The 24985-nt window shown below is 39.4% G+C and overlaps 1 protein-coding gene across 2 annotated transcripts in view; it reads right to left on the bottom strand.

Annotated features, from left to right (window-relative positions):
- Positions 1-24985, bottom strand: part of LOC149203224 (sodium/hydrogen exchanger 2-like) — a 213195-nt gene that overhangs the window by 117977 nt on the left and 70233 nt on the right. The gene's annotated exons all lie outside the window — the stretch shown is intronic.

Genomic DNA, 24985 nt, shown 5'->3' with positions numbered 1-24985 from the left:
CTCGCGGTGCTTGTTTGAGGCCATACAGGGACTTCACAAGTTTGCATACTTTATGTTCATGTCCTTTCACAGCAAATCCTTCAGGCTAGGACATAAAAACATTCTCTTTTAGATCTCCATTCAAGAAAGCAGTTTTTACATCCATTTGATGGACTTTCCAACCGTTCTGAGCTACTAGTGCAAAGAGTGTCCGGATGGTAGCCCATTTTGCTGTGGGGGAAAAAGTCTCCTCATAATCGACCCCTTCCTTCTGTGCAAAACCTTTTGCCACAAGCCTAGCTTTGTGCTTGTCAAGTGAGCCATCAGCTTTATACTTGTTTTTGTAGACCCACTTGCAGCCAATTGGTTTGGTTCCTAATGGAGGATCAACCAGCGTCCAAGTGTCGTTCTTTATGAGGGCATCATACTCCTTTTGCATCGCTTCTTTCCATTCATCATGAGAAGCAGCTTCTTTGAAGGAAGTTGGTTCAAAATCTGTAGACAAGTTCAATTCACAATCATAAGAAACATCCATATCAACAGGTGAATTAGAGTCATCTACATCACCTCCATTTTGCCGGTTTGAATTTCTGGTTCCTGTCTTTCCAACTTCATCAGGATGAACACTTTCAAGTGTCTTTGTCAGCCACTTTGGGGGACCTTTCTCAGATGGTCCAGGCTGCTCCGTTGATTGAGTTGGGACTAAATCAAGATTGAGTCTCCCAATTCTATCAATTACATCACTTAAAGCATCATTCGTTGTTGGAGTTTCATGCGGGGGAGAGTGTTCTTCAGAAGAAGATTCCACATGTTGATCTAGTATAGGAATCCCCCCTTCAAGATGTGGAATCTGATTATCAAATTCTTGAAATGATTTTGCTTTTGCGAATCTATCCAAGCGATCAAGTTGCCGCTCAACAACATTGTCAGTTTTGGATGGTTCAAGAAAAATTACATCTCTAGATACAACAAACTTCTTATTTACTTCATCATAGAGACGGTATGCTTTGGAGGTGTTTGAGTACCCCATGAAGATACACTTACGACTTCTAGCACCAAGTTTGTTTCTATGTACCTTTGGTATCAAGGCATAACAGGTGGAACCAAAGACCCTAAGATGCTTTACCGAAGGAACATGTCCATACCACATTTCATATGGAGTCTTATTTCTTATAGCATTAGATGGACATCTATTCTTTATATATGCAGCACATAGAACAGCATCAGCCCAAAACATTATCTTTACATTTTTTAAGAAGAGCATGGATCGTATCATATTTAAGATTGTTCTATTCATTCTTTCAGCTACACCATTCTGTTGGGGATTATAAGGCACAGTTGTTTGATGTTTGATCCCATGTTGGCGAAGACAGTTTTCAAATTCATTTGATGTGTATTATTTTCCATTATCAGTGCGAATAGACCCAATATGAGATTGTGCATCATTTTCAATCCATTTATGAAAATTCTTGAATGTTTGAAAAGCATCAGATTTGTTCTTCAATAAATAAACCCAACACATTCTGGTGTAGTCATCAATAAATGTCACGATATATTTATTTCCATTTGCAGAAGGAACAGGCATTGGACCACATAAATCTGAATGAATGAGTTCAAGTTTCCTATGTGCTCTTGAATGTGAATCATGAAAACACTGTTTGCTATGCTTTCCTAGAATGCAAGCATCACATTGCTTAAGTTTCCTAGGAATTGTAGGCAAACCAGCAACACCATTTTTCTTCAACAAGCGGAGACTGTCATAGTTCAAATGTCCAAATCTAGCATGCCATAATAAACTTGATGGAAGTGTACCTTCTTCATGATGAGCATTGTATGAGAAATGTTGTGCATGAGCAGAGGTTCCTTGCAGTTTGAGAAGCCGTTCTTCTTCTATTCCCCTCATGACAAGTGAGTGGTCACATGCTTTTCTTACCTCAAGCTTGCCATCAAACATATGAATGGAATGACCTTGCTGACGGATGTGGACCAAGGACAGCAAGTTTCTCTTGAGCTGTGGGAGATATAGAACATGATCCAGAAGAAAGTCTGGAAGACCACGCAGTTTAAGCCTGATTGTGCCAAGCCCTGATGGCTTGATTTTTGATTGATCTGCAAAGTATACTGCTCCATCAACATTGTCAGTGAAATCTTCAAAAAAATCTTTTCTATGAGTCATGTGGTAGGTTGCTCCTGAATCAAGCAACCAATCATTTTTCCAAGAATCAAGTGAAGTATTAAATAGATCTTCATTTACTCCAATGTTACATTGTGCCACAACATAGTGAGCGGATTCAGGTGCTTTACCCTTGTCTGTATCATCAGTTTTACCTTTCTGTTGGTTTCTTTTCTGCTCAATTTTGTCCCATGGTAGCTTGCATGTAGAGGCATCATGTGATCCATTTCTTTTGCAGTGTATGCAGTGCAAATCTACCTTTTCTCCTTGAGAGTCTCTGCCCCCCCTGCCTCTGAAATCTCTTCTACCTCTTGCTCTGGAAGAATCTTGATCAAGATTATCCTCTCTGTGTGCAAGAAAAGTTGTCTTCTTTTCCAAACCCTTCACTTTTTCAACAAACTTCTCCATTATAAAAATTTGAACTGAGCCCAAATATAATTACAGTATTCGTAGCAAAACACTAACAATAATTTGCTATGACTTTCCAAAAAATGGAATCAACTGCAATATATTTCATGTCATCAACAAACAACATAAGCCCTAATGCCATCATTTCATACAACTTCATCCATTCAAAACTGCGATGTAGGAATGAGTCATAGCTTCTTTTGCAGTTTGACCAACAGATTGACTAAATTAAAAGCCTCTTCTTTTTTTTCGATGAAGGAATGATTCATGTCTTCATTTAAAGTTCAGATAATAGATTGATCAGATGAAAAGACCTTTTTGTTCGCCGCATTCTAGCTCAGGCCGTCAGAAAAGGCGCAATCTAGTTAGTCAATATAGAGAGCAGTCTTATTACTTTAGCAGCCAAAAACTATAGTTATAGCAAAATCTCGGCTTACCATAGAATACAATCTATGTATAAAATGCTAACAAAGAGAATTTGTTGTCTATGCTTGTAAATATACAAAAGAAACTCTCACAAGGAGTGAGAAGCACTAAGGCCCTTGAAACAAAATACGTTTCTGTTCAGCGGAGTGTATTTTGAGCTACGGCTTGGCACAACTCATCCTCATAAAACAACAGACCAGCATTATGTCAACGGCGTATATATCAGCGTTTACCAAGATACTGCAAACACCTTCACAGTCTTAACATCTACCACACAAAAATAAACTATTACTCCTTTAACCTTCTGCGTTGATACAATCATAAAAATTGTGGTGAAAAATTACGGAAATATGGCCAAAGCAAAGCGTGTATCCCGTCCATATCCACGCATAGCCATGTTGTCTCCCTAAATATTCACGCGCAGGAGCGGCAGAACATATGGAAGCTTTCGGGGCAGATGAGAACACTATATGCATATTAATAAAACTGTGACTGTATTAATATCAAAACCGCAGGTAATAACAGCAAATACCAAGATCCGTAGGTAGAATGGGCGGTGTATTTAACGCATATGCCAAAAGACAGTGTATAGCCAAAACATATTCAACATAAATATACCAGTGTTCTTCAGAACGGAGCAGCATTCAATACAGGGTTACCATTCAACTCAGGAGCAGCGTTCAACTATATGTGTATTAACTGTAACCAGCGTTCAACTATATGGAGCAGCATTCAAATCAGGAGCAGCGTTCAACTGAATGGCGTTTTCATTGAAAAAATGGAGCAGTGTTTTCACCAGACTCCAAACAGGACCACGCTCAATGTGACAGCGTTCTTTTCCTCCAGCGTTCAACGTGACAGCGATTTTTTCCTCCAGCAATCAACGGAGCCAACGCATACGCTTTTCATGGACCATTCATAATTACAGCAAACGCAACATAATTACAGCAAACCAATAGTCATAATTACAGCAAACGTATGGAGCAGAGCGCAGGTAATGGCAGACACTCAAAAATTATGGAAAATTTATGTGACTGATAGACAACGTTCAAAAATTATGAAACGTATGGATTCTAAACGTATTCAGATGAACAGGGCACAGGTCTTATAAATATAATATGGCAGAACGCAGGCAGTGTCAGACAGGCTTACAACACTCGGTCACTGAATTATATGGAGAGCAGAAGAGCCGACAAGGGAGTTAAAAGACACAAGAGCTAAAAAGGAGCTGGCTCTGATACCATGTCAGGCCAGGTAGTAACTCCACAAAGCAAAAACTGATTCGTATTATTCATTCAATCAGGTAGGTCTGTTATATACATGAGGGAGAGATTGTTCAGTTCATCTCCCGATCACTGTTCACATTTCTCATTTATTTATTTACATATATTTACCCAATCACAAGGATTAGGTGTCAACAGTGTTATTTCCAGGCAAAGGGATGAGTGATTGAAGGGAAAGACAGATGTGGGATGTCTTTCCTGATGATATGGGTATGGATAGCAGTGTTGAGTTAGCATTGGCCAACTTGGATCTTAATTACTGAAAGCTAGAGCCTATCACTTTTGATGATGGTGATACTCTTGAGGGGTCATCCTCCACACCAGCAGATGCAGAGATTACATTGGATACAGAGGAGGAGGATGCAACAGAGGAGAGCAGTGGTGACCATGACAGTGATGTTGACTTTGATGATGATGATGATTGATGACTCATGAGTTGCCAGCTACCTCGTAGTTGTTTTTTATTTGCTATTTCTATTTGCCATTGGCATTGCTACTATAGTCTACCTATGTAACACATTTTGATTTTGATTACTTAATGAGAAAACTACAGTTTCTTGTCTTTCTCCTATTGGATCATTGATGAATTTGTCACAATTGCATTTGTATGCATAATGTTACATTGTACAACTTATAAATTTTAAATTTACAATATAGAATCTAGATCTATGTCTGAATTTGTTAGGCCCCTATAATACAAGTGTATTCCCCTTATTGTTATTAATGTAGGCCCCTATTGTTATTGTTGTGCCCATGCATCCCCCATCTTGTTATTGTTGTGCCCCATAGAAGCCCACTATTGTTATTGTTGTGCCCTTACATTATTATTGTTATGTAGGCTCTGATTATACTATGACCCCTTAGACTCCTATATATACCAAGGAGGTCTTATCATTTGAATCATCCAAGAATTGTTTATTTATGTAATGTAAAGGAGATTTCCCCCTCGAAGAGGATAATTTTCAAGTCGTTGATCTATCTCTTCTATGAGTTGGATGCATAAAAGAATTTGTATCATGAATGAGAATTTGCGTAAGAAATATCTATTTAGTACTAATTTTTAATATATATATATATATAACAACATATAATGTGTCCTACATGTTCGGTTCTGAGGGGTCTATGTGCCCGTGTCGAAAACTCGAATTTTCGTGTCCTACGTGTCTCGTATCCCCGTGTCAGCGGACTTAGCTCATGAATTATTACTTTCAAATAATCACGAGTATAAGAGGGTTTTGGGGTTTATAAGTTAATTGAACCTTAATTCTTAAGAAAAACCTTTAAAAGGTTTCCTTCCACAAATTAAATTTAAAATTTAAGACATTACCTCAAATGTAGGGATTCGGATCCCTCAAGAAATCCTTTCAAAATCTATAAAAGAAACTTGAATCCTTCTTCCAAAGCAGCAAAAATGATCATCATTATTGTTATCTGAACTTTCGGTCCTACGGTGCAAGAATACATCTAAAGTGAGGCTCAAATCTGTGAGGATTTTTTATGGTTCGTGTTAGTTTTTTGTAGCATCGGATGTGTTCTAGCTTTGAAATGTTGTGGAGAGGCTAGAATACATGAGATCTCCAAAACCCAGAAATCATTTCTAGAAATTCCGCATAGAAATGACATAATTAGATTATTAACCAGTTTTTAAATATTCCCTAAGTCTAAACTTAGGGAATATGGTTAATTAATCAAAATTAATTAAGTCAAGGTGAGAATCTTCTAGAAACTCACATAGATCGATCCAGAGATGATCCTAGCCATCGATTATGTTTTAATCTTTGTCGTTGGTGCTCCAACAGTGGATTATAAGAGGAAGTCGATGTGGTGATGGAGAAATTATCCAGTGCAGATACTCAATTGCCCAGGCAGTTCGATTTTCTCAAAAGCAACAGCTCAGCAGAGAAGATAAAGCCAGATGGTGAATAGCAGGTTGAAAATTAGGGCAGTAGCATTCCAGGAGGAAAATTTCCAGTTCCCAAGAGAGGCAAAGGAAGGAAGGCCGAAATTTCTGGATGGCCAGCGTAAGCTCTATGCAGAGGGTGACGCAGGGAACTCAACGCAGAGGGTAGGGAGGCAGTTTCAGACGCAGAGAATAGTTGTGGGGTGACAGAAAATTCTCACAATATTTTTCCTAGTATTTTCCTCAGACTAGATTTTCAGCTGGGCATCTAAATTATTGTTCTCAGAATTGTTGCTGAAGATTAATAATAAAACCCTCATCTACTGCACCAGTTTTCTCAAGTTGGGTTTTTCGAGGACAATTATCCAAAAATAACTGTGTCAAGATTATTGTGTGCGCTAGAATTTCTCAATTTCCAGTATTTTATTTTTCGCAGTATTTTTATGGTGAAAATTGCACTTGTGATTTTATTCGTTGTTTGTTGTAGCAAATAAACTGAATAATTAAATTTTCAGTTAGAAGAATAATTTCCAATAGCTGCAAAATATAAAATTTCACATGCTATCAAAGCACAATTGATCAACCAGAGAGCTCAGATGGGAAAAGAAAGAATTTTATTGCTCAGTGTGGGCAACAAGTCGAAATTTCCAAGGTGCAACACAATGTTTTTGCCAAGAGGCCAAATTGCATGAGAAAGATCGACTTTTCTAAGAGGGATAGAAAATTTGATTCCTTCAGAACAAGTGATTCTAGGGGCAGAGGGAGCAGCTCAGATTTTCTTGTTGAGCAAATCTCTCTCTGGACACAGAAAGTTTTTGCAGAAGTTCGCTAAAGCAAAGTCAGTGTCAGGGTGGAAAAGAGTAATAACACTAAATTCTTCAACATAGCCATGGATAGAAGTAACATTTAGGAGACTTCAAATTTGTGTTCCAGATTGGAGGACGAATTTTCTTGCTTAGCAGGATCAGCTTCACAGGGAGTTTGGAACATAGACAGTGGAGCATCAATTCACATGACAAAGGTTAGAGAATATTTCTCTAGCTACAAAGAGGAGCAAATGTACTCCAGTAGGGAGAGGTACCACAGATTTTCAGAGGGAGTCAGGAGCAAGCACCGGCGCTACAGATGTATTGCATGTGCCAGGATTGGGTATGAACCTGATTTCAATATCCCAGTTACAGGATAAGGGGTATGATATTCACTTCGTAGGGAAAAAAGTGTATGTCAAACACCCGAGATGGAAAAAGGTAAGACAAATTGGAGTTCGAAGTGACAGATTGGAGTTCGAAGTAACAGATTGTACCGGTTACAAATCGATTCTCCAATGGCACTAATAGGTAGAGACAGTAGCAATGGGAAGGAGCAGAATGAGTTATGGTATATGAGAATGGGACATCTACACCATGGAGCACTCAGGATGCTTTGAAAACGGTAACAGGGTCCCAGAACTTGGCACGGAATACGATGATGTGTGCAGAGGATGCGTACTTGGGAAGTATGCTAAGGCAACATTTCCAAGAAGTGATAGCAAAGTTGATGGCATGTTAGGACTCATACATTCAGATATTTGCGGCCCAATGTCCACTAGAGCTCTCAGCGGTGCCGAATATTTCGTCACCTTTATTGATGACCATTCCAGGAAAACTTGGATCTACTTCTTGAAGACCAAGGATGAGGTCTTCGATAATTTCAAGGAGTTTAAAGCTCTCGTAGAGAATGTGACAGGGAAGAAAATCAAGGTGCTTCACTCAGATAATGGTGGACAATATATTGATAAGGACTTCACAAATTTCTGTGTGAAGGAAGACATCAAGAGAGAATGGACAGTTCCTTATAATCCACAGCCAAATGGTGTAGCAAAGTGGAAAAACATAACCATTGTTGGAGCTGCAAAGACTATGTTATATGATCAGGATCTACCCAGATTTCTATGGGCAGAAGCATGTAACATAGCAGTATACATTCAAAACAAGACTCCTCGTAGAACATTGGGGAAGAAAACGCCTGAAGGAGTCTTCACAAGGAAGAAGCCAGAAGTAAGCCACTTCAGAATTTTTGGCAGCATTTCTTATTTCCACGTGCCAAATGATAAAAGCACCAAATTGGATCAGACTGCAGAGAAGTAGTTCTTCGTTGGGTACAGCAAAACCTCAAAGGCATATAGAATCTACATTCCTAGCAATAGGAAGATTGTAGTAAGGCAAGACGTGAAGTTCATGGAGGACCGAGATTTCAAGAGATCTCGTGAAATGACTACAAGTGATCAGAATCAGTCAGCAGAAGCTCCTTTAGTCCATCCACAGGGGCAGGTAGTGGGATGGGCAGGAGGACAGTCATAAGGATCAAGTACTATGACCAGTACCAGCATTTCCTAAGGTGCTAGGAAATCCGGGGAGTTCTCAGCAAATGGAGCGACAAAGACAAGACGAGGAGGCGCTGGTAGAACCTCCCATGATTAGTGGTCGAGCCAATAGAGAGGTTCGTCAGACATTAAGAGATGCAGAGGAGTTTATTGGAACTGCTAGGACGATCAAAAGACAACGTAGATAGTCTGACAGGTACCAAGAATTGGTGGCTCAGGTTGCAGAACCTTCCAGCTTTCAGGAGGCCTCACACATCAAGTGTGGGTAGATGCCATGGTAGAAGAGTATAGCTCTATCATGATGAATGATGTTTGGGAGGTAGTGCCAAGGTCAGAAGACAAATCAATTGTAGGTTCTAGATGGATCTATAAGATCAAGTATGAGGCAGATGGCAGTGTGGAAAAATACAAGGCTAGGTTCGTGGCAAAGGGATATGCACAAAAAGAAGGAATAGATTATGAAGATACATTCGCCCCAGTTGCCTAATACACTTCTATCCGGTTAGTTATATATCTATAAGCTCAGATGGGATGGTAGATTCACGAGATGGACGTCAAGACAGCCTTCTTGAACGGGGTGATAGAGGAAGAAGTGTACATAGAACAGCTAGAGGGCTTTGAGACTCATGAGAGGCACACTCATGTGTGCAGATTGAAGAAAGCTCTATACGGACTCAAGCAGGCTCCCAAGGTTTGGTATGGTAGGATTGACAGCTACCTGCAGCAGATGGGATTCTTAAAGAGTGACGCAGATCCCAACCTTTACTATTTGATGGTAGAGGGTGAGCTACTCATTCTAGTTTTGAATGTGGATGATCTCTTTTTGACAGGACCGTTAGGGCTCATAGAAGATTGCAAGAGGAACCTGGCAACAAAATTGGACATGAAGGATTTGGGGTTGATGCACTATTTCCTAGGATTGGAAGTATGGCAGAATGATGGGGAGATCTTTCTTGGGCAAGGAAGATACGCTACAAATATTCTAAGGAGGTTTAGGATGCAGGATCGCAGACCCATGTCTACGCCCATGATCACCAACTAGAAGAAGATAGATGCATCAGATGACAAGGATGTTGATCCCACCTTGTATAGACAACTTATTGGGTCTCTCATGTATTTGGTTAACACTAGGCTAGATATCTGCTTCGCAGTCAATACCCTTAGTCAGTTCACGGTAGAGCCGAAGAAGGTACATTGGGTAGCAGCGAGGCATATTTTGAGGTATGTTCGCGACACAGTCGACTATGGATTGAGTCTTGAGATATACTCGAGGGGATGACATCAGACTTTGTGGGTACACAGATACAGAAGCAGAGTATATGGCAACCAGCACAGGTACGTGCAAAGTTATATGGCTTCGGAAGCTGCTAGTAAGTTTGTTCAGGCAGAGGATGGAGGCGACCGGTGTCTATTGTGATAATCAAAGTTGTATAAAGCTCTCTGAGAATCCAGTGTTTCATGACAGGTCCAAGCACATCGATATTCGGTGTCACTTCATCAGAGATTGTGTACAATGTTGCAGATATAATGGTCTGTCTCTTCATCTGGTCTTGATGATGAACCACACTTGCTGGTTCGAAACACGTCAGCCAAAAATTTCTCTTATGTGAATTCTACCGAAAAACTTTGCTTAAATTAAGTATTCTAGTAACCTGTTTTGCTCATTTTTAATTGAAAATGTGAACGCAGAAGGGTAAAGGAATAATGATTGAAGAAGACCCCATGATTCCCACTGTCCCGAACCTTGACAAAACCCCCGATCGACATCCAGTTCAAAATCGCTGAGACAGAGTGTGAGTTCGACCTGTACGAACTCCACAATTGGGCAAAAGCAGAAATACCTTGACCAGAGTGATGACTTGAGTATCTAGGAGTCCTTTCTCCCTCAATTTAGCTTCCCTCAAACCCATTTCTTCCTTGAATTTTCCACCTAGTGTCACCTCAGGTACCTTCCTAGCAAGAAAGCAATGATTGCCCAAAACGATGAAATCATCTTTTCCATTTCCCTAGAGAGTATTTGCCAAGCCTTGCAAATAAATCCCCAAGCTTCCCTACATCCATTTTCCACTGACTCATTAATGGAGTTGTACAAAAAGCTTACATTTCCCTAGAGAGCCCATATCTTTGAGTGCTTTCTCCCAAAAATGTTGAATTACCTAGAACAAACCCTCCATACCTTGTTTCCATTTTCCCAAAGATGTCAAAATGAGTAATTTCCATGGTGACTCGATTACTTGGTTATTATACAGACCAGTGGGTTGATGAAGTAGTTTTAGGATTCTTATCAGTATTATCAGTCGGACAGAAGCCTTCAGTTTTGTTTAATTATAGTCAATTCTTGTTTGATGCCATCCATGATCAGTTTATGAAATTCAAAGTTGAAGGAGTGTTTAAAAATCAGTCAATGTTAGTGTTAAAATTGGCAACTAGGGACAAACTCCATGTGGGTCATCTTATTTATGGTAGTTGATATTTTTCTTCGATTCCTCTCATCGAGAGGTGTAGGATTGATCTAAAGATCATCCGATTCCGATAAGTATTCATGGAGATATGAATTTATTTGTGTGATGGGACAATTCGTCAAGGTCGGCCAGCAACCAAACTGCCCCCACTTGTGCTCCACGTTTTAGTATAAATACAAGTGCCTAGCAAAGACACAACTCACTTGAGATCTCTTCTTCTCCACTCGTTTTGGGTTTTAGTGGAGAGAAGAATCCCTAAGTGGAAACGCTGTCTTAGAAGAGTGTTCTACACATGGAATGCCCTCGCTGTTATGGAAGGAATGCTCTCACACCTAAACGTTGTCTTAGAAGAGTGTTCTACACATGAAATGCCCTCATTGTTATGGAAGGAATGCTCTCACACCTAAACGTTGTCTTAGAAGAGTGTTCTACACATGAAATGCCCTCGCTGTTATGGAAGGAATGCTCTCACACCTAAACGTTGTCTTAGAAGAGTGTTCTACACATGGAATGCCCTCGCTGTCATGGAAGGAAAAACCCTCATCCTACACGCAGTCATGAAAAGTATAGAAGGAATGCTCTCACACTTAAACGCTGAGATAAAGAAGCCACACCTTCAGCTATCCTTAACGCTGTTCTAAGTAAGGATGTTCTAACTGTTGTTTTGATTGAAACACAATCATGAATGATAGATCCAATCGTTGTCTTAACGGAAGCCTATTGTTGTCACTCTAACGCTGTCATAGAGGAGAAGACATTGGCATTGCTATGTGCTAGGCTGCAGGCCATAGCACTATAGCTAGCCACCTTGGTCTTATGATGAATGTTGTAACATTATAGACAGCATAGTATATGACTACAAGATGCATAGTGCACACAGTGGCAGTGATGGGTACAGGATGCATAGTGTAGCATAGTGAACACATTAGCAGTGATGGGTATTGGACATAGTGATGGTGCAGCATGGTGTAGCTCAGTGAGGATGAACATAGTGATGGTGCAACATGGTGTATCTCAGTGATGTTGGACATAGTGATGGTGTAGCTCAGTGATGGTGCAACATCGTGTAGCTCAGTGATACTGGACACAGTGATGTTGTAGCATGGTGTAGCTCAGTGATACTGGACATAGTGATGGTGCAATATGGTGTAGCTCAGTGATGTTGAACATAGTGATGGTGCAGCATGGTGTAGCTCAGTGATGTTGAACATAGTGATGGTGCAGCATGGTGTAGCTCAGTGATACTGGACATAGTGATGGTGCAGCATGGTGTAGCTCAGTGATGTTGAACATAGTGATGGTGCAGCATGGTGTAGCTTAGTGATGCTGGACATGGTATGATGGTGCAGCACAGTGATAGGCACAACATGGTGATGGAGTCACCTTGGAGAATTAGTTGAAGCAGCATGTCTTCAACTGAGTCCAGCTACCTCATGTATCATCTTCTTAGAGATGATCTCTACTCTTATTATGACAAGTCAAAATGTTAACTTCTGATGTATATGCTCTCTATCTTTTTGTTGAACTATTGAAGAACATATAACAAGAATTGATCAAGGGTTTCCCCACATTGGGGTTTGTCCCTGGCTAGCGCCACATCTTGTGTCCTCTTGTCTTGGCTTGTCTTCTGCGAAAATTGAAATAAATTGCTCTAAGCACAAAACATACCTAAAATTAACAGTTAGTGTATCTTATGTTATATTATCAAGCAGACAAATCCAAATTTCAATTGCAGAATATGGACGAGTAGGGTAACCCTTTGTCAGTTATCCATTGGACTTCATTGGTCAGAAGGAATTCAGAGGAGTATACCTATACAGATTTTGTAGACCAATTTTTGCACACCTCTTTATGTTTATTATGCAGTGACAATCTACCGTGGATATATGCAGAAATCAAGAAAGTCCTACACCTCTCAGAATAATCAAAGGTTGGAGACTGGTATTTATACCATAACTACACAGAGATCAGAATTTATGGATGTGAGCTCCCTCCTTATAGACTACCATTTTTTGTGCCAATGAGGATATTCGCTTTAGAGTATGCCAGACAGATGTTGAATATGGATGAGCTACATTTTGTGTCCAACAAGAAGAAATCACAGTTCAAACTAAAAGCACGAGTGGGCCCTTACATTGTAAACACCAGAGCAGCTGCAAAAGAGGTGGAAGCAGTTCTGAAGCAGATGAAGTTCAAACCTAGTTTTACATGGTCCTATGACCCCTTGGGAGTAATCTCTAAGATGAGGGTTGAACAGAAAAGTACTCCATATCCACATACACCAAGGCCAGAGATAGAATAGTATGCTAACCAAGAAGAATGGACAGAGAACACGTTGCAAGATGCCGAAGAGAAGTTTGTTAGTCAGTCTTCATTACAAACTCCCATTCTCAAAGACAAAGAAAGCAAGAGGCCAAGGGAAAGCATGTCTCCCAACTCAGAAACACACGCTGCAGATTTTCTTGTTTTCAAAACAAGGAAGAAGGATCAACAGACCACAACCAAAACTGATAGCAAAGCTAATCCTCAGGTGATCAACATTCAGGAAGAATCTTCAGAAGAAAGGGATGCACAAGAGCAAACTACTTTGGTTTTGACAGGCACTCCTACGACCTTTCTCCCTTGTGTAGGAGAGTCAATTGAGTCTCCTATCTCTTCTACTTCTCAGGCTCCACCACAGCCAAGTATTTTCACAAGGTACAAAGAGATTAAGTTAAAGAATGAAGCTCTCAAAGCTTCTACATACTCAATTCTGGAAACAAACTACTACCACTCAACACAAGGTATTGTCTGCTTTTGATTCAAAGAAGGGGCAATTTCAAATGCCCTTTTTGGAACCCAAGTGTCAGCGCCCAGAGGTTCTTAATATTATAAGGCCTCCATTTTTTCAGTGGATACTAAACATGTTCATGCAATCGATCAGATCGATTTGCATAAGCAAGCAGGTGAGATGATTTATTCAACTCTAACCAGCTCTGCCATGGCAGCTTCAAAATTGCAGGCTTCACTGAACAACATGCACTCATAGCTTAAGATTGAGAGGATGTCCTCTATGGCCAAAGACACTAGAATTAAAACATTGGAAGAATTAGTTATTAAACTAGGATATGATCCTAGTGATGTCAAGGCAACAGAGGAGGTGATCATAAGCAAGAATGCAGACATTCAAGCTCTTAGGAAACATCGCAAAGTCCCAACTACAAAACACCCTCAGACTAAAGAAGTCACTATTTTGGAGATAGAGAAAGAGAAGTTGTTTACATTAGTAGTGGAACAGAATGCTCAAATACAGAAAATGGAACAAGACATGGAAGCACTACTAAAAGAAAAAGAGCAATGGGAGGTAGTTGGAACATCAGCAGTAAGGACATGAGCAGGAACAGTATCAAGTACATCAGCAGGAACGTCAACAGCAATGATTGTAACCCAACTTACAACACAAGTATTAGTTTTATATTCCTCAGAAAAGCTAACTCAAGCTTTGGGGGAATTGTCATTAACAAACAAGGAGGTGGAGAAATTATCAGCAACCCTCCCCAAGATGGAGGAAAGTAAGTTAAAGGCAGACAATGCAAACTTTAACAAACATTCCTCAGGCTAACTCAAGCTTTGGGGAATTGTCATTAACAAACAAGGAGGTGGAGAAATTATCAGCAACCCTCACCAAGATGGAGGAAAGTAAGATAAAGGCAGACAATGCATACTTGGAACAAGTACAAAAGAACTTCAAACTTATTCAGTAGATTCAGAAGTATGAAAACCAGTCCATCATTATTCAAATGTTGGCAGAGGAAAAACACAATATTTAGCACAACATCAATGCCAATGTTACAAAGTTGTGGCCTTCCATCCAAATCATTTTTGAACAAGAAGAGTTGGTGCAAAGAGTCAAAGTACCACTAGAGAAAACTAAAGCAGATATTGAGGATATTGAACTCTAAAACCAGAGAAAAACGTGACGAGCTCAACATTCAAGACACAAAAGACATAGTGATGGAAGTCAAAAGAGTTTTGACTAGGAAGAATTTAATGGTGCAATTGGAGAACAAGCGTAAAGAGTTGGAGCTAAAGGTTAAGAGATTCAACAGAAAGTTTTCTTTATTGCAAGAAAAAGGACTTCCCAGTCTCAGGAACCATAATGGAAAATTGATTCCATTAGAAAATTACCAAGAACAATTATGCAACATAGTTGCAGATGCATCTAAGTTTGCAAAGGCAAAATGAGCTATCAGTGGAGAACCCTTTCTGGAAGGCCTACAGTTTGATTTGAACATACAGCACGAAATCCATCATTTATTTTTGAATAAGCCAACTTTTCAAACTTACACTGAAGTGGATCAAAGGTTTAGGAACATGGTGAATTTTTCAAACCCAGGTGAAGAAAGGTGGGACCAATTACTGGAGTTGAGCGAGCAAGCATAAACTGAAGACATACGTTTTTGGCACAAAAGCAAAAGCAAGGAGCTAGAAAAAGGGTACAGTCAGCAATAGATTTCCTTTAAATTTTCAACAGACAGCCGAAATTGTCCAGCGCTTCTATTCTTTTTAGTTTTGTTTCAAAAAAATATGTAATTTTGTTAGAATATCGTTTTGTAATGAATTCCTTTTGTGTAATCCGAGCTTAGTTTAGCAGGAAGTCTATAAGTATATTGTAAAAGGACTTAAAAATGGTTGGAACTTGTATGAAGAAAGGAGTTGTGTATTGATGTAAGTTGTGCATTGTACTGAAAGTGATCAATTTACAGAAATAAAGAGAGTTTTGTTCCAGGATTCCCATGTCAAACAATTGGTGATGTACTTTCTTATGTAAAATTGTTTCTTTTCTCAGTTTTCCATATATTTTCCCTTTTTAATGTTGCAAGAAGATTAAGGGTCGAATTTGCTTAAGTGTACTATGCTCTGGCTTGTAAACAATATTAATGTTTTCATTTTGGTGTTAAGTATAGAATTCATCCCAGTATGATCTATATTTAATTGAACTCAAATCATATTCATCCTATTCACCCCACAGATACTCTAAGAGATCCAAAAGTTTGCCTATCCTGCCTTGTTACAGCTGCTCTGTCATTTTGTGATTGATCGCCCAAAGATTCATGACTCCATGCCCAATGGACTTTCCCTGCACTTTTCAACCAAACCTTTGAAAAACCAAACTCAAATTTCAATAACTAGCCTAATATCTTAAAACAAAAATCTAAATCAGATAGAGAGATCCCTCTCTGAAGTTGGAAGGGCTAGATCCCAGCTTTACAAGTAGTTTTGTGGTTACCTATGGGTTTCTCTCCACAGCCTAAGGAAATTACGGAGTGATAACAAGAGGGAAAGAACGTGCAAGAGGAGCTTGTGTGAGTATTGAAGAAGGAAGAATTACCTTGGGAATGCGCGAGGAAATAGGGGCTAATTCCAAAGAAATAGGAGCAGCGCATGCGCTATGAAATAGGGGCTTATTTCCTAGGATTTGCACGAGGATTTCAGAGCTCATCAAGGCAAGGCACGTCGGCATAAGGATCAAGGGCCTTGTCGAGGTTTCAAGCTTAGTTCAAGCAAGGAGATCATTGTATTCTCTATTGACACTATATTGTATTGTAAGATATCTATTGCTCATTCTTCTTCAATAAAATTCTCAATCAAGCAGAGGGTTTTCCCAGTTGAGTACCCTAGAAAAATTGTGTTGTTGAATTGTGTGATTATGTATTTATTTATGTTCCTATTCCACCGAAAAATAAGTAGAGAAATTATGTGTCTATATCAAAAGAAATTAGTCTCAGATTGTTCATATTAGCAGTTGGAGAATTTCTTGGAATTTCTACAGAGACCCTAAAGAGATCCGGGATGGAGGACAATAGATCTATGGCTACTCCGATGGTGACCAACCTGAAGAAGGTGGATTCTTCAAAGTCAAAGTTGGCAAATTCCAAACAGTACAACTAGTTGATTGGCTCAATGATGTATCTGGTCAACATTCGACCGAACATTTGTTATGCTATGAACATGTTATCGCTGTGACAATGACCCTCCAAAATTTTTGCCTAACTCAGATTTGGAGCCTAGTGAATTGTCGTTCTGAGCTACCTAGTGTCGTCACATTGTTTGATTGGTTATCCTTATGTTTTCTCTAAGTGTCGCATCCTCCTAAGTCAATGCTTTCTAAGTGTCATCATTTTATCTTTGTGAGCGCTTGTGTTATCTTATCCAAAAGATAGGTCAAGACATATCTTTTCTTGACTTAGTAACTCGCTTTATCCGCCAAGCAACACACACATAAAAGCAAAGAAAAGCACTTTCTTAAGAAAAAGCGCACTTCAAGATGATGAAGAGTTGCCTCCGTGTTGAGCGCACTCCTTCGAGATGAACAACTGCACCCTAGTGGAGCGCACTCCTTCATGCTCAACCAATGCGCCCTCACTTGAGCGCACTACTTCAACACAAATACTTGTGCCATTTCAAACTCATGCATGCACTTTTCTGGTTGCATGTGGGCGCACTCCTAGAAAAGAGGAGCCCATTTCCCTTCTCTTAACTAACTCATCTATCCGTTGAAAAGTGGCGAGCATGCATGGAATAGAATTGCATGTAATCTCCTTATAATCATTCTTTCTCATAATCTCTCATCTTGGGTTGAGCGCACATCTTTAAATCAAGGAACTCTTCGTCGATCTTCATTCCAAGTAAGCTTTATATGTCAATTCTATTGCTTACCTTTGATGATTTTGTTGTCGATCTTGCTTTCCTTGTTGGCGTTTCACTTCTTTTCAGTTTCTTTTTTGGCGTTTCAGTTCATTTTTCTTTCTACAAGTGTCAAATTGTTGTCACACGCTGTGACTCTTCACTTTCCATAACTCTTCATATTCTAGTCATGATTGCAACAGAATCTATAAAAACTTGTAGATCTTTCCTCTCAGCATTTCTATCATTCTATCTTGTTGTTGAACTTTTCCTTGAGCCATTCCAAGATAGAGTGCACTTCTGGAAGCGAAGACCTAACTGTCAAAGAAAATTGCACCCAGAAAGACAAGTTTTCCTCAAGAGCGCATTTCTTCGGCACGAAGAAGTGTGCCCCCATTGAGCGCATGAGCGCACCCTGAACACGTGAGTGTTTTCCCATTCATCTCTTCAGCCTGCACCCTTGCGCCCTCCTTATCCTCTTGAGCGGATGAGCACACCTTGAAGACCCGAAGCCTGACCCCTTTGTCCCTTCGGAGTGCACCCTTGTGCCCTCTTAGCCTCTTTGAGCACACCTTGAAGACCTGAAGCCTGACCCCTTTGTCCCTTCGGAGTGCACCCTTGTGCCCTCTTAGCCTCTTTGAGCACACCTTGAAGACCCGAAGCCTGACCCCTTTGTCCCTTCGGAGTGCACCCTTGTGCCCTCTTAGCCTCTTTGAGCACACCTTGAACTCGTGAACGATCTTCCTTCGTGCTTCAACAATGCGCCCTTGATGATCTCTCTCTCTTGCTTGAGCGCATGAGCGCACGTTGAAGCCTTGAGTGACCCTCGAACTTCCCTTCGTGCTCCAACAGTGCGCCCTCCTTGTTTTCATGCAGATTGCTTGCCTGTACAAGTGACCATGACACGTTGTTGATAGGTTTATACTCTCAGTTACATTTGATGGCTTTTTGAATATGATCTGCTAAGTTATTGCTTGTAATAGATAGAAGATTTTGTGAAGCTAATCCTTGTCGCTATGATTGCGCTTCCACGTGTTGAAAAATGTGTAACTAGGCTCGGTCTTCATAAATATGAAATGTACTTTTGATTCTTATATATTGTAAAATGAAAGAAGAATTATTATTGTTATTTTGAAGCATGGGTTTCATGCTCAAGGTCTTTTATTTTAGAGGTTAAGCACCCATGAGTGCTTCTAGGGTTTGTCCTAGGTCAAGAAGTTAAGAGTCATTATCATATGTTGAAGACCCCATAGAGCACATTGTAAATTGTAAAAAGAATTATTTTTGTATTTAAAAGTGACAAAATACCTTCCAAGACCAGGTTGGCATGGCAGTTAAGAAGTAGGCCTATTTTGAGGAGCCACATCCACCTTGGAAACCCATATAAAGGAAGGAACTCAAACTCCTTTGGATACATTCACACTTCTCATCATCCAAGTAAAGGAGAAGCACAAGAAGGTTGGCGAAGAAGGAAAAGGACGAAGAAAGATAGTTTTTGGGCTAACTCTCTCTCACACGTGCGAAGAAGGAAAGCTAGGGTTTGCTGCTTTAAGGTCGAAATTGTTGGAAGAGGACCAAAAATACTAGAAGAAGGGCCTAATAGGTCACCTACTAGCCCTAGCCAAGGAAGCAAGTCAAGCGAAGTTGTTTGGAGGCCTTCGAAGGCTAAATTTAACTCACACGTGCAGATGCAATAGAAGTTGCAAGGGGGCGAAAATTTCAAACCTGCAGTAGAGGCCAAAATTTTGTAGTGGGGTGGAAGTTGTGTTGTTGGAAGAGATTTCACTATAGGTTTGACTTGGACAAAGGAAGCACATCATCAAGAAAGGTCAGACTTGGTCTTGGAAGGGTATTGATTGGGATCGGTAAACTTTTTGAATCTGATTGACCAAATGAATTTGACTTTGTTCCATAGTTATCCTAGCACTGATGAATAACTCCCAAAGACTTCCAAGAAATCTTGTCATATATCCGATCCAATTTCAGAACTTCTTTCAAAATCATCGATATTGAATTATTCAAATGGGCTTCTGACAATTGTTCAACTTTAGGAAGACTTTGAATTATATCACTGGTTTTGAACCTTTCATATATCAATGTTATCAATGTATCTCCTTTGTCAAGAATTTATCCATAATGACCATGAATAGTCGATTTTCGAGTAGCCAAATAGGGTTTAGTTGATCTAATGACTAAAGATGTTGGAAATAATACTGAAAGGGGGGGTGAATCAGTATTTACACTTCAATAATTTTTCATTTCCCAATCAGATTTATATACGCTGCTTCAGTGAAGTGAACTTGTGTGTGCACGCAACTGTGATTAAAGAAACAGCGTATACCCAGAGAACTTATGATTTAGTTAATTGATCTTTAATCAGTGCATCAGTACTTTATTATACAGTAACCATGTGCAGTAATAACATAATAAACCATCACACATAAGCAACACACATGAACGCCAAGATTTAAGGTTGAATCCCAATATAGGAGAAAAACCACCTAATGCTATCGTCTCTGCCTTCTTTTTAATATAAAGAAAATCTGCTTACAATCTTGTACTGGTGCAAACTCATATCAGTACGCAAGCACCCACCTGCAGAAGGCTACAACCTTCTCTCGTTCTCCAGCTTCTACTGGAAAGGAGCTACAACCCCCTAGCTCTTGTACTAGCCGATATGTTTACTAGTACGTAGGCGTCGGCCTACAAAAGGCTACAACCTTCTCTCTTCTTCCAGGGACCATGTTTCATAAATTTTCATACTGGATGCTCCTGGTACACAACAACACAATATGAAGGCCTCGTTTCATCAAATTTTCACACTGGACCCATCAGAAACTTTGAAGCTCAAACTCTATAATAATAACTGCATCAACCAACAATGTTTCATAAATTTTCATACTGGATGCTCCTGGTACACAACAACACAATATGAAGGCCTCGTTTCATCAAATTTTCACAATGGACCCATCAGAAACTTTGAAGCTCAAACTCTATAATAATAACTGCATCAACCAATAATCAGTGAATCTGAACAGTCAGATCACTGTCACCAAAACACTATGCTAAACCTAGAAACCTGCATCATCATTCAGAACCAGCTGCAACCTCAAAAATCAAACTTCAAAATGCATATGCTACTTTAATGAACACAGCATGCGTGTATATGCCGCTTCCTTTAACCAAACCTACATATACCTCCAAAACTACTGAAACATAAAACTTATGAATCAAATATGTACCAACCAGTAATATTCTGAACATCTACTGTCAAATTACAGAGATCTAGACAGTCAACAGCAAAGATCACCCTTCTCACTTAATCAATCAATCAATCAAACTCAATCTCCTTATGCATTCAATTCTACTTTCAGATCTAAGAAGACATCATTGACAGACAGCAGTAAACCAGCAGCACTGATCAGATAGATCAGTGATTTCTGAATAACAGGCTTTTCTTTTCCATACACTACTTGGAAGCTTCGAACCAACGTGTATACGCGCCTTCACCAAGGCGAACCAGCGTATATATCTGCAAATAATAACTTACAACTTCGCTGCTATTCCAAATTTCAGACATACCCAGATCATGACATTTAAAGAATAAAACATGTGTAAGCAATCAGATCTAGCCCAACCAATATCAGATCATTCAATGATAAGTCATTTCAGGTCTCATGATCCTGATCCAACATTGAATTCAAGGTGCACACAATATTTCAGATTATATCATAATCATAGCCCTTGCAACATAAAATGTACTTCAAATAGAAGTATTCCTGAGAAACCCTTTCACTTGCACACATGGCCCTTTGATCTTCTCCTTCTTATATAGTTTTGCCCTTTCTCAATACCTTGAAGCAAAACAACACTTAGAACCTGTGGTATTCTTAGACGGGATCAAATAGTCGTTACTCTGCTCAATATTGTGGGCTAATACCATGGTATTGACCCTTGGTATTCTTTAATCTTGAATTTCCTTGATTTTCCAACCCATGTGCGTTTTTTCTCTTGTGAATGTGCATGCATACGTATACGCTCTTTTTATTATGCTGCTTTGACAAGGTGAACCTGCATATACACCTTAAACTATCTTAAAACATCCTTTTCCTTCAACTTCTTGATTCTAATCAGTAGACCTTTGTTCCAACTTCTTGTTCTTTTGTAGCAATGCCCTGTTACCTCTGAATTGACATGTTACAATGTGAGTTTCCCTTTATGCAGTCTGAACAAACCTGTGAGTGAGTTGCCATCAAGGACAACACCTGTATCATAATGCCAACAAAAGATTCTTCGTCAACTGTTATAATTTGATGAGATTCGGGGAGTGGTTCATCCTCGGATATCCATACAGTTTCAGGAATCAATTGTCCAAGACTAACTACTGGAAATGTTTTTTCTTGGAATTTGTCAATTGAAGAATCTATAAGAAGAGAAGAGATTTACGGGTTTTCCTCTCAAGTGGAGAAGTTTTGGCCCTAGCTTGTAGCCTACATTTTGTGTTCTTGTGTACTATTGTTCTTCTTGTTTTAGTACTTGTTTGATGATAAGAACAAACATAATAATAAGAGAAGAAGCTAATAAGTATAAAAGTAAAAAGGTATCACAAGCAGTTATCAAGAAAAGAGAAATCATCCTATCCATTGCGCTATAGATTTCTCAACATGGTTTCAGAGCTAAGGTTGGCTAAGGGCATAATGAAAATCTCTTCTACATTGAAAAAGTTCCTAAAGAAGTGTACAATGGTGGTAAGTCATCTCAAGAAGGGCATCAAAGTAGTATGGGATCTCTAATTTTCTCTTAAGAAGGAAGTATCCAAGACATCTGCAAAGGATGAAGGACTATTCTTAGCACTCACTGGCACATTTCAAGATGAGAATATTTGGGTAATCGATAGTGGAGCATCGAGACATATGACTGGTCAACACAAGCAACTAAAAACATTGTCAAAAGGAAAGTCCTCTTACTCCGTAGAGCTTGGTGACAATAAGAGCTACCCTATGAGAGGAATTGGATCAACCTCGCTAGAGTTAGAGAATGGAGGAAATATTCATCTCAAAAATATCTTGTTTGTTCCAAGTTTTCATAAGAATTTACTTTCCATTTCATGTCTAGAAGATAAGGGTGATAGAATTTCTTTCATAGATGGAAAGGTTGTAGTATGGGATAAAAACTCAAGCATAGAAGATGCAAGGATGATTGGGATCCATGAAGGAAGACTTTACAGATTGTTAACTCCCCTCGCTCAAGCTTTGGTTCACATTGAAGTTAGCCCATGTGAACTTTGGCATAGAAGATTTGGTCATCTTCACTACAAAATCTTACCAACCCTCAATTCAATGGTGAATGGCATCCCCGAACTAAAAGAATATCACTAAGGAGTATGCAAGGTATGTGCATTGGGTAAAAACACCAAGAGACCATTTGGAAGCAGTGCTTCAAGGTCAAAAGAAATTTTGGATCTCATTCATTCCGATGTTTGTGGTCCTATGACTCCAAAGTCTCTTGGAGGTCATCTATACTATGTAACATTCATTGATGACCATTCAAGGAAAACTTGGGTTTATTTAATGAAATCCAAGGATGAAGTATTCATCAAATTTCAAGAATTCAAAGCTGAAGTAGAGAACCTTACAAAAAGGAGAATCGAGATTTTAAGGTCTGATAATGGAGGAAAATACACATCAAAGGAAATTATAGCCTTTTGCAAGGAGTATGGGATTAAGAGGGAGTTGATAGTCCCATATAATCTCGAACAAAATGGAGTAGCAGAACAAAAGAATCGATCCATTGAAGAAAGTGTAAAGGCCATTTTACATGACCACGATTTGCCTAAATTTTTGTGGGGTGAAGCTACTAAGACAATTGTATGCATACAAAATTGAAGTCCCCACACGTCACTAGATAACATGACTCCCGAAGAAACATTCACTGGGAAGAAATCAAGTGTGGACCATCTCCGAATTTTTGGTTGTCATGTCTATATTCATATACCGAAAGACAAGAGAAAGAAATTGGATCCTTCACGCATGAAAGGAACATTTGTTGGCTATAGTTATACTTCAAAGGCATATAGGATCTACATAAAATAAGGACACCAAATAGAAGTTAGTAGAGATGTGATATTTGATGAAAGTATTGCATTCAAGAAATCAAAGGAACTGCCGATGGACTTTGATGATGAAGAACTTCCCATATTTGAAGAGGAAGGTACAAGGGAGGAAGAAAAAATCAAATCATGAAGATGAAGGTCCTAGTGAACCAATGCAACTGGTTAAAGTCTACTCTACTAGATGCAAAAGGTCATGTAGCAGCCAAAGGCACATTCAAGGAAAGTAAGAAGCCCAAAAGATATTCTGGATATGCAGTCTACATAACGAAACTGATAGAAGCAAAGCCATCCACCTTTGAGGAAGTTGTCACACACCAAGAATGGAAGGATGCCATGAATGAAGAGTCTCAATCGATAATGAAAAATGGAGTTTAGGAGATCGTGCCTAGGCTTGAAGACAAATCTATTGTAACTTCCAAATGGCTCTACAAGATTAAACATGCAGCGGATGGAAGCATTGTTAAATATAAGGCAAGATTTGTGGCTAGGGGCTTCTCTCAACAAGAAGGCATCAACTATGAAGAGACATTTGCACCTACAACAAGGTATACAACTATACGTTCGTTGGTCTCTTTGGCAACATCGATGGGATGGAACATCCACCAGATGGATGTCAAGGTTGCATTTCTGAATGGCACCATTGATGAATAAGTCTATATAGAGCAACCTTTGGGATTTGAAGTCAAAGATAGAGAGGCTTATGTTTGCAGGTTGAAAAAGGCATTATATGGCCTTAAGCAAGCACCAAGGGCATGGTATGCTAGGATCGATGCATACCCATAAAGATTGGGCTTCACAAAGACGCTAGGATGGATGCATACCCATAAAGATTGGGCTTCACAAAGAGTTTTGTTGATCTGAATCTCTATATCAAGGTTGTGAAGAATGAGCTTGTTATCATTTTTTTATATGTAGATGATCTTCTCTTAACAGTTGTGGAAGATCAAATCCGAGAATGCAAGAAGCAAATAGCAGTGGAATTGGACATGAAGGATCTGGGATTGATGCACCACTATTTGGGACTAGAAATTTGGCAGGGACCTGAAGAGATTTATCTAGGTCAAGGAAAGTATGTAATCGAGATACTGAAGACGTTTGACATGATGGATTGCAAACCTATGACAACCCCCATGATCACAAACTTAAAGAAGCTAAGAAGTTTTGAATCAAGCCCAGTGCATCTGACCATGTATAGACAATTAATTGGCTCACTG

Source organism: Pinus tabuliformis, chromosome 2_1 (assembly GCF_031772625.1).
Source record: "Pinus tabuliformis cultivar Carrire ecotype Pingquan chromosome 2_1, CPIR1, whole genome shotgun sequence".
Taxonomy (NCBI): domain Eukaryota; kingdom Viridiplantae; phylum Streptophyta; class Pinopsida; order Pinales; family Pinaceae; genus Pinus; species Pinus tabuliformis.
The sequence above is the reverse complement of the archived record's forward strand: the minus strand, read 5'-3'. Positions and strand labels throughout refer to the sequence as shown.